The 15,840-nt window shown below is 42.8% G+C and overlaps 1 protein-coding gene across 8 annotated transcripts in view; it reads left to right on the top strand.

Moving 5' to 3' along the window:
- Nucleotides 1–2,417: 2,417 nt before the first annotated feature.
- The window catches only part of GTDC1 (glycosyltransferase like domain containing 1), a 163,607-nt gene continuing 150,184 nt past the window's right edge, over nucleotides 2,418–15,840 (top strand). For 2 of the 8 annotated variants that reach the window (XM_052676142.1, XM_052676140.1), the window contains exons 1-2: nucleotides 2,418–2,544; nucleotides 12,488–12,593. The gene's annotated coding sequence lies outside the window, so the exon portion shown is untranslated. The other 6 variants (XM_052676134.1, XM_052676139.1, XM_052676136.1 and 3 more) reach the window with 5 other exon arrangements.

Consider the following 15,840-nt stretch of genomic DNA (forward strand, 5'->3'; position numbering starts at 1 on the left):
AGCAGTGGAGAAATTTCTGCAACACAGAAAACTCTCCACCATGTATTTGACTCAAAGCACTCATATGTTAAATGAAAGCTACCCATGTTGCTAAGTTGCACAGGAAGAACATCCGTGTGTCACCAACCTGGTCTGTGCTCAACTCTGTGCTCTCTGTGCGTGTTAAATAGCGCAGTATAGATACCTGAAGCTCTGCAGCACTTAGCAGCTTGTTTTAAATGGCTGAACGTGGAGTTTCATATGACTTCATGTGGTTATGAGTTGCACAGTGCCTCATTAGGTCACAGCTCCTCATGTACACCCAAAGCTGCTCTGAGTCATGGTGCTTCACATGGAACAACGCTCCCGGTGCAGACTTCACTCTGAGCATTATTCTTTCTGGGAAAAGGGGGGGAAAAAAAGAAAAACCTTTACAGCAGCAAGACTGGGTGTAGGACAGATAGAGTGATTTGTGAAGAAAAAAGTTACTGAGGGGCTCATTAGAGGCAAAGTTATTAGGCCAAGAAAACAGTTAATCCCTGTCACACAGAGGTAACGGAGTTGCCAGTCATGAACTCTAAATTAAGAGCACTGAGTGCAAGAGAAGTGACTCTTTTTTGCAGCTTCCTCAGTACCATCCGTCTACCATAATGCTGTGGTCTTTTTCTTTCTTTAAATACTGGGCTCCAGCTAATTACTGGCAGGAAGTGCCTATTTTTATGCCATTAGTATGCAAATGAGTGAGAAGTAGAAAAATATTCTAAAGGAACTGTTACAATATCTGTCCACAGATTACTCGCCAATTAGAACGTGGGATTAGGGCTGCCGGACCCCAAAAGAGTATGGCCAAAGTCTTTCTGCTTGGGTGCCTAAAGTTTAATTTCAATGGGAACTGGATACACATGGGGCTTTTCCTCAAAAAAAAAGCAAAAGAAAAAAAAATAATCAAGCCTAAATTGCCTGCTTACAAATTAGCACTTCTACAGTTCAAAAATGAATGCCTTCACTTCCTTGCCTCAATTTTTCTATAAGTTGGGGATAAAACATCCAGTCTATCTGCGTTCCAGCACACACTGGGACCATCTTGCAGTCAGACTGAAGTTCTCCTCCCACTTCACTCTCCGTGACAATAGCTGAAAGACAAGGAGTTATATTTATAAAAATATTTGTCACATGAGTGATAAATATTTAAAGACTTTCAGATTCTAGCATTTTTGCATAGGTTAAAAAGAATAAATAATAGTTTGTCCTTCCCATAGCTTGATGGTATCAGGAACTTCAGAGGTGGACGAGAGCAGAAAACTATTGGGATGTGACTTGATTCAAGTTTTCTGAACCTAGAAAAGTGTGAAACAAAGCACTTATTATCAGAAGGGTATTTCTCATGCATGTCAGCCTTCTCATCACTCTTGTAATAGCTGATTAGCAAATGTAGGAAAAAGATATAATTGCTCAAATCCTTGACTTCTCTCACAGTTGTACTCTTTGGAAATGTTGCTTTATCAGTTCATTAGATGTTACTCATTTCGACTTCCTATTAAAAAAAAAAATAAAAAAAAAGAATCTACATACCAAAGATAACACTATGCTCAACTGAGTCAGCATGACAAACATTCCTTTTCTGAAAAGTTTTGCTTGAGAGGTTTGTTATTCATTTTGGGTTTACAAAACAGGATGTAACAGTAACACCTGCCTGGTGTCCCACAGGGTAACAGCACCTGAAGAGATTTATCACGGAAAAGAACGCAGCCTCCTACTCGTACATAACTGATAGCAGCCCTGATTTTCTTTCTCTTTCTTTTGCTTATGTCACCAAAGCATACTTGGAAGGTGTTGTTTTTCATTCCCATTTTTGTTCTAAGCCACGGGATGGACCATCAAGTACATCTTGCTATTTCTTCTTCCCTCCCTGTCCCTGCACCCCAAACTCAGCTGAGCAGGCCCATCAAGCACTGTGGGCCAATTGCAAGTGGTTGTTAGGTCGGATGGGGCTCTGGGCAACCTGATCTAGTTAATTGTGCCAGCAACACAGGCTGGCTATGGCAGGGGGTTGGAACTTGATGATCCTTGAGGTCCCTTTCAACCCAAGCCATTCTATGACAGGACAAGAGGTAATGATCTGAAGCTGCACCAGGGCAGGTTCCCTCTGGATAACAGGACACGTTGATTCTCTGAAATAGTAGCGATGCATTGGGACAGGCTGTCAGAGAGCTGTTCCAGAGCCGTGGGGATGCGGCGCTGAGGGACAAGTTTGGTGGGCACGGTGGGGGTGGGTTGGGGTTGGACTTGGGGATCCTCGATGTTTTTCCATCCTCAGTGGTTCTGTGTCTCGATATAAAACAGCCCGAGCTGCAGGCACTGTCCACGCCGGGCGGCCAAGCTCCTCGGCCCCACGGCGATGGCCGGGCCCGGGGCGAGCGGCCCGCCGCGGAAGGAGGAAGGAGGGGGCCCGGCTGGCGGCAGGGGGAGGCTGGCTCTCCTGCGTGCCGAGGGGAGGGAGGGGCCGGGACGCCGGCGCGTCGGTGCCGACGGTCTCCAGGCGGGAGTGAGGAGGAGGAGGAGGAGGTGAGCTCCCTCTGGGTGGGGTAAGGAGCGGGGCCGCCCGAGCGAGGCAGGAGGGAGGGAAGGGGTCAGCGCGGAGCGGCGGGGCGGGCGCTCGGCCCGGCGCCTGGGGGAGGCCGGGAGGAGAGCCGGCTGCAGGAGGAGGAGGAGGAGGAGAAGGAGGGGGGAGCCCGGCCCCGGAGCGCGCGTTGAGGAGGGGAGGGAGCAGAGGGCGGCCGAGCCGCCCGGACAGCGCCCGGCACGGCTGCGGCACCTGCGGCTCGGGAGGCGCTGTGCGGGCACCGCTCGGCCGCCGCCCGGCGCCCCCTAAGATGGCTCCGCGGCCTCCGCAGAGGGGGAGCCGCTCCGGGGACCGGCGCGGTCCGGCGAGCTCCAGCGGGCTGCCCGGCCTGCTGCCGCGGCGGGGTGCCGCTGCACGGCGGCCTAACATGGCTGCCCGCGCCCGGCAGGCCGCGGCACGGAGGCCCTGCCCGCAGCTTCATGCGGGGCTCGGGGAGCTGCAGGCAACGGGCCTTCAGGGTTATGTGAGCCCCGAGCTGTGCTTCAGCCGCCCCACACCTCTGTAAACGTTTAGGGTTTGTGTTATTTCCTAAGCACGTGCTTGGTTTTCTCTTAAAAACAAAAACAAAACAAACACAACACTGGTTTATCGTAAGCCTTTATAAATCGGTCTGCTCAATTTGAGCCCCGAGTGTCCCCATGAAGCCCCATGAATTAAAACATGAATATGTAAAAGCAGTTTTGCTGGTAGAACCGTCAGGAAAAAGCCATAACCTTTGCAGTGTCCTAATGTGCTTCACAGTGGGGGGGAGGGAGGTGGGAGGGAAAAAAAAAAAGCATAAAACTCAACTTCAGTTCACCAAATCATACAGTTTTAGGGTTTTTCTTTAGTTCCTTTAGGCTCACAGACATTATGGGATGGAACACCTCACAGCACAGCAGCTGCCCACTGGCTCTTTGTAAGAGAATCCAAACTTCAGGGGAGTGTGTCTGGGATGAATGAGGCTTGGCAGGTCTGCATGGATCTTTTAACACATGGCTGTGTGCTGAGCAGAGCAGCAGGCTGCTGAGAAGAAGGCATTGGAGGTGAAAATGGATGCATTTTTTGTAAGGAGTAGGGGCAGGAGTTGGAAGGAGGAGTAGTTCTGGTGAGTTAAGTATGATTAAGTTGTTTACTATGAGAGTGGTGAGAGAACAGCTGCCCAGAGAGGCTGTGATGCTCCGTCCGTCCCTGAAGGTGTTCAAGGCCAGGTTGGATGGGGCTCTGGGCAGCCTGGGCTGGTATTAAATGTGGAGGTTGGTGGCCCTGCATGTGGTGGGGGGTTGGAGCTTTGTGATCCTTGAGGTCCCTTTCAACCTGGGCCATTCTGTGATTCAGCTCCTGGGCGGGAAGCGTAGTTTGTGTTGGGATTTGCTGGTCCTCAAGAATTAGATGCGCATTACCACGACTCAGAGATGAGCACAATAGTCAGGTAAAGATGAGTAGCGGATTTTAGTGTGGCTTATAACAATGGTTTGGCATAATTAAATAGAACTATTTTATTGGACTCTATTAACCTGGTTAACCTTAAATCTTAACCATGACAGGGCTTTCATGTAAAGAGGCTCCATACAAAGTACAATATTGAATTTTAATTGGAGCTTTCTTTCAAGACCTGCTGTAGAGTGTATTCCTCTTGCTTCTTCTTCTTTTTTTTTTTTCTTTTTTTTTTTTACCTTTCTGAGAAGTCCAGGCATAGTAACACACTTTGGAAGAATACTTTCTGTCATAAATTTAACAGCTGTGAGTTCAGATCAGACAAGTCAATTGAGGACAGTTGTGGTTTTTTTTTTTTTTCTCCTTCAAACTATTATTTTTATTTACATATTTTAACAGTGGTGTTTTTTATTTCTTTATATGCCTAGTTCATACAAAAAGGTGAGGATCATTTTCCCTGCTGTAATACCTCAGACTTTACAAACTTTCTGAACAATTTGTCATTCCTGTTTTTAGCCAGCCAGTGGAAGGAAGTAATGGAATCTAGGCAGCAACCCTGCCACCCAGTCTAGCTCAAGACACAGGTGCTTTACAGATACAGGACAAAATCCTTCTTTCTGCACATAAATACACAGTTTGACTTGTAAGGCAGTGATGGTCCTAGCATTATTGTCAGTTATCTTGCCTGGAGTGGTACAGTGAAGCCCCAGGAAGGAAGAACAGCACAAACTGTAGGCAATGGGTTATTCCTGTCCTGATGTGACACTGATGAACATCTCTTAAAGGCAGCGTCTAAGGAAGGTGTCGGGAAAGTGTGAGCTGTGTAGGAAGGATAAATAGTTAAATCAAAATGGCAGAGAGGAAAATAGTAAAAATGGAGATAAGAGGAGAGGTAGCATTTAAGCGTGGATAAGGAGCTGAACCTGACACAAAGCTGAGTTCAGCCCGCTTGGATGTCAGTGCTCTCTGCAGGTGCTGCTGTGGCCGTGTGAGCTGGCATGCTGAGGATGTGCTGGGAGCCTGGGCTTTGCCCCAAGTTAACAGTGCTGTTAATTAATCCTTGCTGATTGCTTCGCCTTAGGATCATTATCAAGTAGAACTGGTACTGTTGCTGTAGTCATGCTCAGAGCTTGTAAAGTACCTAATTTACAGCTGAAACTTGTCATTTATGCTGCTAAGTCACTCAGACTCCGATGTAAAAGTTATATAACTTCCTTAATGTTGTTCTAAAACCAAAATACAGACGTATTTCAAAGATGTGTTTGGCTGAAGGCCCATTTTAGAGTGGCCGGTAAAAGTAGTAAACTATCCTCAAACAATTCTGCTCAATAAAATTTGAGAATATGAAAACAAAAAGTTCCTGGTTTAGCTTTTCATAAATGCTTTCTGCACTCTGATGCTGCTGTCTCTGACTTTGCCTGTAGCTAAAAATAGGAGCTAAATATATAGTTTTTTAAGGCTCCTGACACTATCTACACTGTGGACTTATTTTATATATTTGGTCCCTGACCAAAATGCTGTACAGACAAGAAGAAATTCCAGTAGGTGTTTCTACCATCAAAACAGCACATTACTTTGTTTCTCTCAGGGCTCCTGTAGTTTGGGCAAAAGCTGAAGGTAAAGCTGTGGTCTTATCAAGCTCTTTCTGATAGCAAGATGACTTCAGCAGCATTTGCTGTATTGGAATTCCTTACTGTTTCTGTGTCTAGCTGGAATCTAACTTATCTAAGGAAGAAAAAAGTAAAGATTTATATACTGCATTGTTTGGCTTTGCCAGATCACAATATGTTTATACAATACAGTGCTACACAGTCCAGATTGGGATTTCCATTGAGATAAGGCATTTCTGTTGCAGCAGTTGGTGAGCAAATACTTAGTGTGGAATATTCTCTTTTATCAGCTCTTTCAGCTGTAAGGAGGAAATCTTGTTCTGAGATCAGAGTTCTCACCTGGTTAAATAAATCAGTTAAAAAAAAAAAAAAGCTGTTTCTGCTTAAATTGGATCTTAAGCTATGTGTTCAAAAGAAAATCTTGTCTTAAATGCGAACATTTATTCCTATGTGAAGAGAGTTGTATGTTATTGTAAGAAAATACACTGAGAACATACTCCAAGGTTAGATTTTAGTGATAGTGGTGTAAAGACGCGCTGGAACAGATTGCCCATGAAGGTTGTGGATGCCCCATCTCTGGAGGCATTCAAGGCCAGGCTGGATGTGGCTCTGGGCAGCCTGGTCTGGTGGCTGGCCACCCTGCACATAGCAGAGGTTTAAAACTAGATGAGCATTGTGGTCCTTTTCAACCCAGGCCATTCTGTGAAATAATAAGACAGTAATATTTGGTCTCTTGAGTGCTTCTGCGTACTGCTGGTCATGAGGCAGCAGCCATTGTGTAGTGAGAATAGTAACAAAACCAAGGAAGATGATTTGAAAACTTGAAATGAGCGAGTGTGTCATTTGTTTTGATCTGGCTGTATAACTGAGTATTGCTAGCTAACAGGAAAAGAAGTAAAAGTGGAAGAGAAACTGCTTATATTGAAGGTTCTCAGAAAGACATACAGTAGACTGCTGCGTTTTGGGAGTACGTTATGTAGCATTGTTTTTTTCTCTGCGTGTGTGTGAGACAAGTCCTCTGCTAAGTTTGTGAAGCAGGAAAATCATCTTGATCTCTGGTGGCAGCATTGTTAACAGGGGCTGCTGAGAGCCCGCAGCCATCACTAAGCGGTGCAGTTAGCGGCGCGGTGCAGCGCCTGGGTGCTGTGAGGGCATGAGGCCCCGTGTGAATTTCCTTCGGAACAGATTCCTATCAAAGCGTGTCTTACAGGTACACCTTGGCTGTCCGTATTGCTGCTGTTGCTGCACGGCAGATGTGAGTGTAAAAATAAATGTGTGAAGCACCAGGCGGAGAATATGGAATTGGAAGTCTGAGAGCCGCATCTTCGAGCAGCCTGTTAGCCTGAATCCTGGACTGTAGCTGTATGGCAGTGTGTATGTATGTTTTATTGCTGATCCGTGGTATTTCCTGTAGGCAAGTAATCAAAGCTCAATTTATAAATGACAACAGGGAAGCCGGTACTTCAGACTGATCATCTTTTGAGTATGAGTAGCTCTTTTGATGTCCAAATGAGAAATGGAGAACTATCTAAAATTAACAATGGAATATGTGAAATTAAGAATGGAGTGCAGACCTTGGAGGAGAACAGGCTGGGCCGGGCATTGAATGTGATTTGATGTGCTCCCATGAATTGTTACTTCTTAGAGTTAAGGCATAGAAGGAACACAAACAGCTGAGGCTTCTGAATCCCAATGCAAGTTGATGCAATACAAGAAACCTTGATTTAGATATGTGTGTCTGTATACATGTAATCAAATATACATGTGTGAGATTTAATATAGGTGTGATTAGCAGTTCTGTCATTAGCAGTTCAGATGCAGCTAGGTTTAACGTATCATTTCCATGCCCTAGTTTTGCTGAATTGTTATAAAAAATGTTGAGAACTTAGGTTGGGAAAAAAAAAAAAAAAGAAAAAAAGAGAGGAATTAAATCATTTAATCAGTTTTGCATCTGAAAGCATGTTTAAGTATTGTGTGTACAACAGTGTGGCTTTATAGACTAGTCCCTAGTTCTGTTGCAGGATTATTTCTGGGTAGTCAGATACCATTTTTGTGCAACAGGTTACCTATAGTCCATGTATAGACTACCATAGGAGTTGTGGGAACTTTTCCCCCTAGAGATGCACCAGTGGTCCTTAAAGAGTTTACTTTGGCCTTGCTTCTGGGAACAGTGAAGTTATAGTGATGGTGGTCTTGATGGATAGAATGGGTTTGTCTCATGGTCACATATGAGGCTTATAATTGCTGTACTCAAGACTTGCTCATCTAGACTGCAGAATTCCTAATCGGTATTAGAAGCTGCCATTGGGGTTGGAAAAAACCCAACCAACTCTTAAATTCATGCCTAACTTGTTGGATTCAGTTTTAATAGATCAGGCTTTTATTCCTCTCTGGAATGTAAGATTTGCTGAATTGATGGCCCATGGGTGTTACTCAAAGCAGCAGGATTCAGTGGTCACATGTGTTGGAATGAAGGATGAAGTTCTCACTGTTGCTCTTTGTTATTTTTCCTCAATCTGAAAAGACAAAGAGAAGTCTTTCCTTTGGAGAGCTGAGACTTGTGGCTCCTATTCATTAAACCCATGTAATAGAAACAGAACTGTTTGAAGTCTTTATGTGGAGGAACTTGCAGAATATTGCAGAGCTTTGTATGTATGTGCAAGAATAAATGTTTATGAATGCTGAAATTGAGAACGATCAGGTGAAGCAGTGATGGTATGTGGCCAGTGGCAGAATAGCTGGGAGAAAGAAAATGCAGATAGCTCCATTTCTAGGGCCAGGTCTTAAAAAAAACAAAAACATCAAGCTCTTCCTTTGCTGAGATTTCTGTTTAAAACTTCTGCCATTTACAATGTCTGTCTGTTGTATTGCAGTTTAACACAGTACATTTCTGCTGAAAACTTTGTGTTGTTTGAGATAAAATCAAATTCTCCAAATAAACAACGTCATCTTCGCATTGCCTTTGGAGAATGATTTCTTCTCCTGATCCTACTTAACAGAAACTTCTACAGAAAATATGCTTTTGTTATCATTAAGTCAGTTTTCTTTTTGGTTGTGATTTAAATATAGAGGCAGAATTTATGGAAATAACTGTAAGGTAGTGTTGGCCTAATTAGTCATTATTTCTGGCAAGGCATAAAAAACTGGTCTTTTTTGTGCCTAAAACTAATGGCGTGCTTTGTGTTTAATCTGCAGGCCTTTTGTAAAAGCAAATGATTGTGCTAAGGAGTGCAAAAGATGCATGATTAAATTCCTTATCATTCATACTACATATTGGGCTACAGCTTGCTACATCCTCACTAGATATTTGGCATGTTGTTCCAGGGAATCATACAAGTTTTGAGTTGATAGTCCCATTCATTAAAGTAGGCTCTGTCTCCCTGGGAAACCATATATTTGTATATAGGTATTTATATAAAGTGTTGCGTGTTTGTTTTTTAAGAAGAAGTAGCAGTTGCTATACTTATTTGCAGCAGCAGTTTTGGAATTGAACGTGGTTTTTGTATGAATGTCTGTTTGAGGGTTAAGTAGAAAACACAGCTTCATGAAAGCATTAACACCAACTGCAAGGTTTTGCAGGGAGTTCTAATGTTATCCGTGTGATGTTGAGCTCAGTTCTGGCTCTCCAGTGGGTGGGATTCTGGGCTTTGCTCAGACAAATCACCAGTAATGGGTATTTCACCCAGAAGTGACCCAGGTGCCTTAGAGAATTCCACCACCTTCTGCACTCCTGTACACGTGGAATGCTTCACTAATCAGGCTTACGAAGGGAGCATTAGCACAGGAAAGATCGAAAACCTGCCTTAATAAGTAGAAAATAAAAATTGGTGTGAGCATGTGACACGATTGCTTCTCTTTGCCTCCTTTCATTGTGGGAAGGTGGCTGTGCTACCCCTGATGTCCCAGTGTGCCACCGGGCATTGCCAGAACATCAAGCTCCTTCATATGTTCCCTTTCACAAGTCTGTTTCGTGATTAAACTTTGAAAACTTGCAGCCCCCAATGTGCAACTGCAGTTCTGTGGTAGCTGTGACATTCCTTCCCTCCGCATGCTGTGAACTTCATTCTATAGTAAGATGATTATATTGTCCTTTTAAGTTGGTTGTCAGCAGAGAATAGGGAAGCTGCACTTAGAGCATCTGTATGCAATCTTCGCGACAAGCAGGACCCTCTGGAAAGCTGTTACCGTTGGGGCAGAACTAATCATTCCGTGTGAAATTATATAAGGAGAATTAGCTCTGACTCTACCTCATTTCCTTTCATACTGCTGTGAAAATAAGCTTGGAAAACGTTAAACCTTCCTCCTTATTTCTCTGTCCAACTACTTTATTAAGTGCTTTTTTTGTAGCGCTCGCTTCTTGTAGATGCTCTAAACAAAACTGATGACATCTGTTTCTGGTTCCTGGTGGGATAGGTTTCCTCCTCAGAACTAGAGTCCCAGGTTTGGCTGCTGCTGCCCTCCCTCTGCTCTGACTTTATTTCCCCAGAGGATCCCTCAGAACACTTCATACTTAAGGTAGCATGCTTGACGTGATAGAAAATTCTCAATCACAGGCTGCCTTGGTGATTTAGGAAAAAGAGATATCAAAAGCCTGCGTGGAGCTCTGAGAAGCAGTAAAGTCACCTGCTGCTTTGCCTGGCAGGGGTCTACACTCATACAGCCCTCACATTTAGGAAAGAAAACCCATTTCTCAGGAGTTCAGCCTTGTGCTGGATGCACACAGTGCCCAGGAATACGTTCTGACGTCTCCACCTTCGCCCCTCAACAACCTAATCTGTTGCTTAACTCTCCCTGGGGGTAACATGTTTCTCCTAGGACCTATTCTTATTTTTTTTCCTAACCATTTAAGCTTCTTGTGTGCTCCCAGCCCCGTGCCCCGGATATTGCAGTGGGATATGATCATCATTTTTGTAACTGCTCTTAACCTATTTTGAAGCCTGTGCTCCACTTCTTCAGTTGTCTCTTTTTTTTTCCTTTTTCTTTTCCGTACTAAGCAAAGTTATTTCCCTTTATCTTTTCCTGATTGCTTAGCTTTTCTTTAGAGCTCTTCCAGTTTCCTATACCTTTGTATACAGATCTGAACTTGGATCAGCCAGTCAGTACCAGTGATGTTACAATTTTTTGTATAGGAGACTCTTGTTTATATTGTAAAATGTATATTTTCCTATTTCACATTTAATTTAGGATTAAACCTCCAGGCATGGTGATGTCACTTTCTCACTTATTCCTGATTTGTTCCTTCTCTGCTTCCCAGAATGCTTGCAGCTCTACCCAGGTAACTGTAAAGTTTTGCAAGTTTATTGTTCATCATCTAGTCATAAATTGAAGTATTAAATCATCCTGCACTGGGAATGCTGTCTTTTGGAATTCAGCTTCACAACACACTTTTGTGTGTCCTTTGCAGTCTGTGCCTCTTTTCCTTCACGATTGGAATCTTTCTGAATGCTTAACATTTCTCATTAAGAGTGAAGGTTTTTAATTATTCAGTGGAGAGACCAAAGGGGGGGAAAAAAACCCTTGCATCCTGTACCTTGGTACAAGCCTGCTGGCTGGAGGTGGGATCATGGAGTGGCTGTGGTGTAATTAATTGAAAAAATATATATATGCATGCTTATGTGTCTGATTACCTTGTGGTGTATCCATAGTCTTTATGGCTATTAGATACACATTAAACAAAAACAGTCCGTGATCAAACACATGTAAATATTTGATGTTAGTGTTATTTTGCCAGTCATGTAGAGCAGGGAGGAGGAAAGTGAAAAAGTTATTTCTGTACTTCAAAACCTTTCCTTTTTTTTTCCTTGTTACTTGGAACATAATCTGCAGGCATTTTCCTTTCATGTTAGTTTGTAGCACACCTGATGTGATCAGAAGCCCTTTGTGCATTTAAGTTTCTAAAACCTAAGGAACGGAGAGATTCTTCCAGTGACTCAGAAAGTACCATGGATGGTAGCTGATGGTCGAGCCAGATGTGATGGCAACCTTTGTGCCCAGGAAGGCTGCAGGAGGATCTGCAGCTGTCTGCAGGGCTGCTGGCCTTTCAGAAGCAGAAGTGATGCAGATGAGGCATGGCCTTCGAGGCTTTGCAGTGCTTCTGCTTAGGTTGTAAAGCTCTTCCTCACTAGGCCCACAGGAAGCCCTTCTGTAGAGCAGCCAAATTGGCTTCGTTATTAAGCACTTCTTTTCTGGCTCCCTGATGGTAACTCTTCTCTGTGGTGGCAGGTCTTCAAAGAAGAGCCTCTGTGACGGCCTCTGTGTTCTGTCTGGCTGGGTGTGTGGCCTCGCCACCAAACTCTGCATATGATTTCTGGCTCGGAGGCTGTGATGGGAGACAGAGAACAGTTTCTAGAGGATTGTTCAACTTTTTTCCTTAAATTAAGGTCTCTAGTGCTAAAACTTTTTTCCTTGAGACTCTAGCTTGTGAGCTGTCTTAGAACGTATGCTAGTGTAATGGATTTAAAAAAAAGTGGTTAAAAAAAAGCAGCTGAAGAACATAGCTAGAATAATAGGCGTATTAAAAATAATAATTAAAAAAAAATACTTGCCATCAGACAAACTAAATTTTTTAAATTTTTATGTTATTCTCTCCTTTGCCAACTGTGTTCTTGCATAGTCAGTTTCTTCTCAGCGCTCAACACAGCTGCATTGATTTCTGGGCTGTGTAAGATCCTGCCCATTCCTCTCTGGGCTGTTAGGAAGTTGTGTTCATTTCCAGCGCACCAAGCGGTAGCCACATGTCTGCTTTCTGATCTCAGGACTTGTGTTTCCACTGGGGCTTCCCTGTGCTTCACCTCTGCTGCTGCATCCCTCTCCTGGAGGCTGTGCAGGTGAGATGTGCTCGCTCTTCTTTCTCTTGCAGGGAAGCTCCTGCTCTGCTACATGGAGGCAAGTGTTCCCCCTTCCCCTGCTCCAGCTGAGGGCTTTCTGAAGGGACTGCACTTAGGAGGCAAGCTGCACACAGAAAGGTACGCTCTGATTTCATCAGAAGCATGTGCTTGAGAAATGGGAAGATACTGTAAGTTCAGTAATATGTTCAGCAGAAGCAGCAGCCTGTAAGTAATATACTGAAAGAGGAACTGGATGAAACATGAAGACAACTTCCAAATGAGAAAAGCACGTGGTTTGCATTATTTCCTTCTTGCTTGGTTTTTTATGTTGGCATCGTCATAATACAAATGAATGTGCTTTTTCCCTCAAAGTAGTGTTTAAAATTTGATTACCTGCATATTTGTGTTCAGTGTTTAGAGATGTTTGAAGGGTTTTGTTCTTTATCAGCTATTTGTTCACTGAATTGTTCAGCTCAGTGTTCAGCTGGAAGTTGATTGGTAGCTTTTATTGCAGGCTATCCTGAGAGAAAGTCTGAAGCATTACGTATGTTTTATTACTGCGTTTGAAAATGTGAACTTTGAAAGTGTTGTTATTAAACTCTGTTCAAGGTACAAAATCTCTCCAGTTTTCTAGCATTAATTAGGCAAGCGTGGAAGTCTCAGTTCTGTTTGAAGGTAGGGCTCTTTATTTGCAAGTTGCTGTTAAACTAAATTGCCAGTACAAGAGGACATTCTACTAATAAGCAAGGGATGCCTGGAGTTGGCTCTACTGAGGGAGAGAATTTAATTCATCCATCATCAGGGATGATGTTTCTTAGCAACACAAAGTATTTTCACCCGGGGTGCTTTCACAAACTTTCACATTTTTCTTCAAATACAGTTTGGTAATGTTTTATATGACCTGAAGTTCGTCCATCTGTCCTGAAGATCCCAATCCTATTCTGTTTCCCCCAACCATCAAATGATCTGATACACGTTTGTTTTCAGTGTAATGATACACAAGTTGACTGGAGAATCGTTTCACATGTCGCATTTTCCAAAGGGTTCTGGGAAGTTATTTCCTTCTCTGTATAGCAAAGCTAAAAGTTATTGAAAATATGTTATGGTTTCATAATAAAGCAGATACAAAAAATATTGGCTTGGGAGCTAACTAAATGCTTTCTGATAGCCATAGCCTCCAGGGAGATACTTAGATCGTTTGTAATAAAGGGCTGTCTTTGATATCTTTTGGTGAATTGACTAGTATTCTGTTTAGATCATAATTTATGAAAAAAACTGCCTTGATACACAATGTTACGTTATCAAATTGTTTGGGTGTAAGAATTGCCTTAATGTATGGCCAGGATTTGTAGTGTTTATTCTTGTGTTCTTTGTGAACTCAGATTAAGCTGTTGATTCATGAAGACTCTTTCTTTCTTACCGTTTTTATTTAAAAAACTGTACTCACAGGGTTGCTGGGGAGATTTGGCTTGGTGAAGGAACATCATCAAGTGGTTAACAAGTGATAGCAGTACTGGGAACAAGCATCTTTTGCTTTGAAAAATAATGTATTTTTGAATTTTTGTTAAACTGCTCTGGAAACTTCAGTAATTCTGATATCTGCTAAGCTTCTCCTTACATCTTGCTTTGGAAAGAAAGATATTAGCAGTTGCAGGGTGGCAGCTTTATCAGCGATGCGTTTGCACAGTTTTGTGATGAGTTAACTGTTACTCAGCTTAATTCACAAATGGGTTGCACAGAAACTCTTAAATAGAGGCAAAAGAAATATACAGAAATATCAGTTTGATTCTTTGTAGCTAAAAAAAAAAAGTTACAGCTAATGTTAATGTCAGCTGTGTTTTACTGAGCTTTCATATATACATGTAGAGTCTTTGTACGTATAGAATCACATGTAAATATAAAAAAATGGACTGATAGAAATACTGTTAGGGATACTGTTATGTAAAAGGTTTTTTCGGTGGTGTTTTAGAGAATATGTATTGTTACCACAGGGGGAATATTTAGGGAGTGCTGAGAGCTGCCAACAAAACCCATGCTTGCTCTGCAGTTTAACAGGATAGGTTTCTATAAGGATAATGACCTCACACAAATGAACTTGCCAGTAATTCCTGTGTGATTACAATCTAAATGGCTCTGGGTTTCTAGCTGGTGTTTCTACTTCTGGGACTTATAATCATACATTCAAACTTGGACATCTTGTTGAAGATCTTTGATACTCAAGGTGTTGCAGTGCAGGTGTTTTTTAACCTGCTATTTATGTCCAACATGTTGCAAGACCTCCAGGTGTTTCCTAATCTCCTCTGAGGAATCACCAGATTCCAATCACAAAAGCTTCTTTTTGCTATCCTACAGGAAGCAACATCTGAAGAGAGAAGGAAAGAAAGAAAAGCTTAGCTAGCACAAGGGACTTCAGTCTTAACGTATCAAATGTCAGCTCTTTGAACACTGCAGCAAAGCAGTCTGAGACTTCCTTACCTGTAAGTTTGAGCCTCGACAGCTTGCAGAAAGGTCAGGTCTCCACCTGTTCCTTCTGCAAGCCTTTTTTTGCCTTGGCCTTCTGATCTGCACTTCATCTGAGAAGCTCTGGAATCTGCAGCAGATTCTCCTTACCCATCTGGGGTCTGTGTGGAAAATTTGTGTTTGAGGAGCAGGTCAGCTTTGCAGCCCTGATGGCTCATCTGGGTAATTGCACGGTGAGTTGTCATAGATGTTTGCTGCAGGCCAGTGCTTGCATTGCATAAGCAAAATGCAGCTACCTGCTGTGAATGTTGGAAGCAGTTCTGGTGGAGATGCATCAGTTCAAAACTGAGAAGAAAAGGGAGTGCTCCCCTTCCTTGTTTTATTAGCAGAATAGTTGGGCTAGGGCAGTAATAAGAAGGTATGTGAGAATGTGATGCTGAAGGCAAATTTTACTCCTAAATATTATGGGTAGACCACAGCCTCAGCCACTGCATTCTGTCCCTTAATGCTGCAGCAGGGACTTTTGCCTGTATTCTATGCAATTTCTTATGATTAAATATAAAAATACAAAGAACTGATGAAAATAACCTTTTTGAAGATAGTAAAAGGTCTGGAGTAAGTCTAACATCTAGATAGGAGAACTTGTAATGAGGAACACACACTGGTGTCAGAACTGTTGTAAACTTTCCCAAACTACTTTTCATCTTCACCCATCCATGACTGAAATAAAGAACGTTTGGTGGATGGCCTGCAGCAAGTTGTACTTTGCTGGCTTTCGGTTAAAGCGATGAACGTATTACTTGAGTTTTAGGAAAGACAATTTGAAAATGTACTATCTTAAGAATGAAGACTTGAAGTTATAAGCATAAGTAGTGTTTTTTACCGTTGTTGCATCTTTTTGTGTTCATTCTCAAGGAGTGACGTG

Source organism: Tympanuchus pallidicinctus, unplaced genomic scaffold (assembly GCF_026119805.1).
Source record: "Tympanuchus pallidicinctus isolate F22 unplaced genomic scaffold, pur_lepc_1.0 scaffold15, whole genome shotgun sequence".
Lineage (NCBI taxonomy): Eukaryota > Metazoa > Chordata > Aves > Galliformes > Phasianidae > Tympanuchus > Tympanuchus pallidicinctus.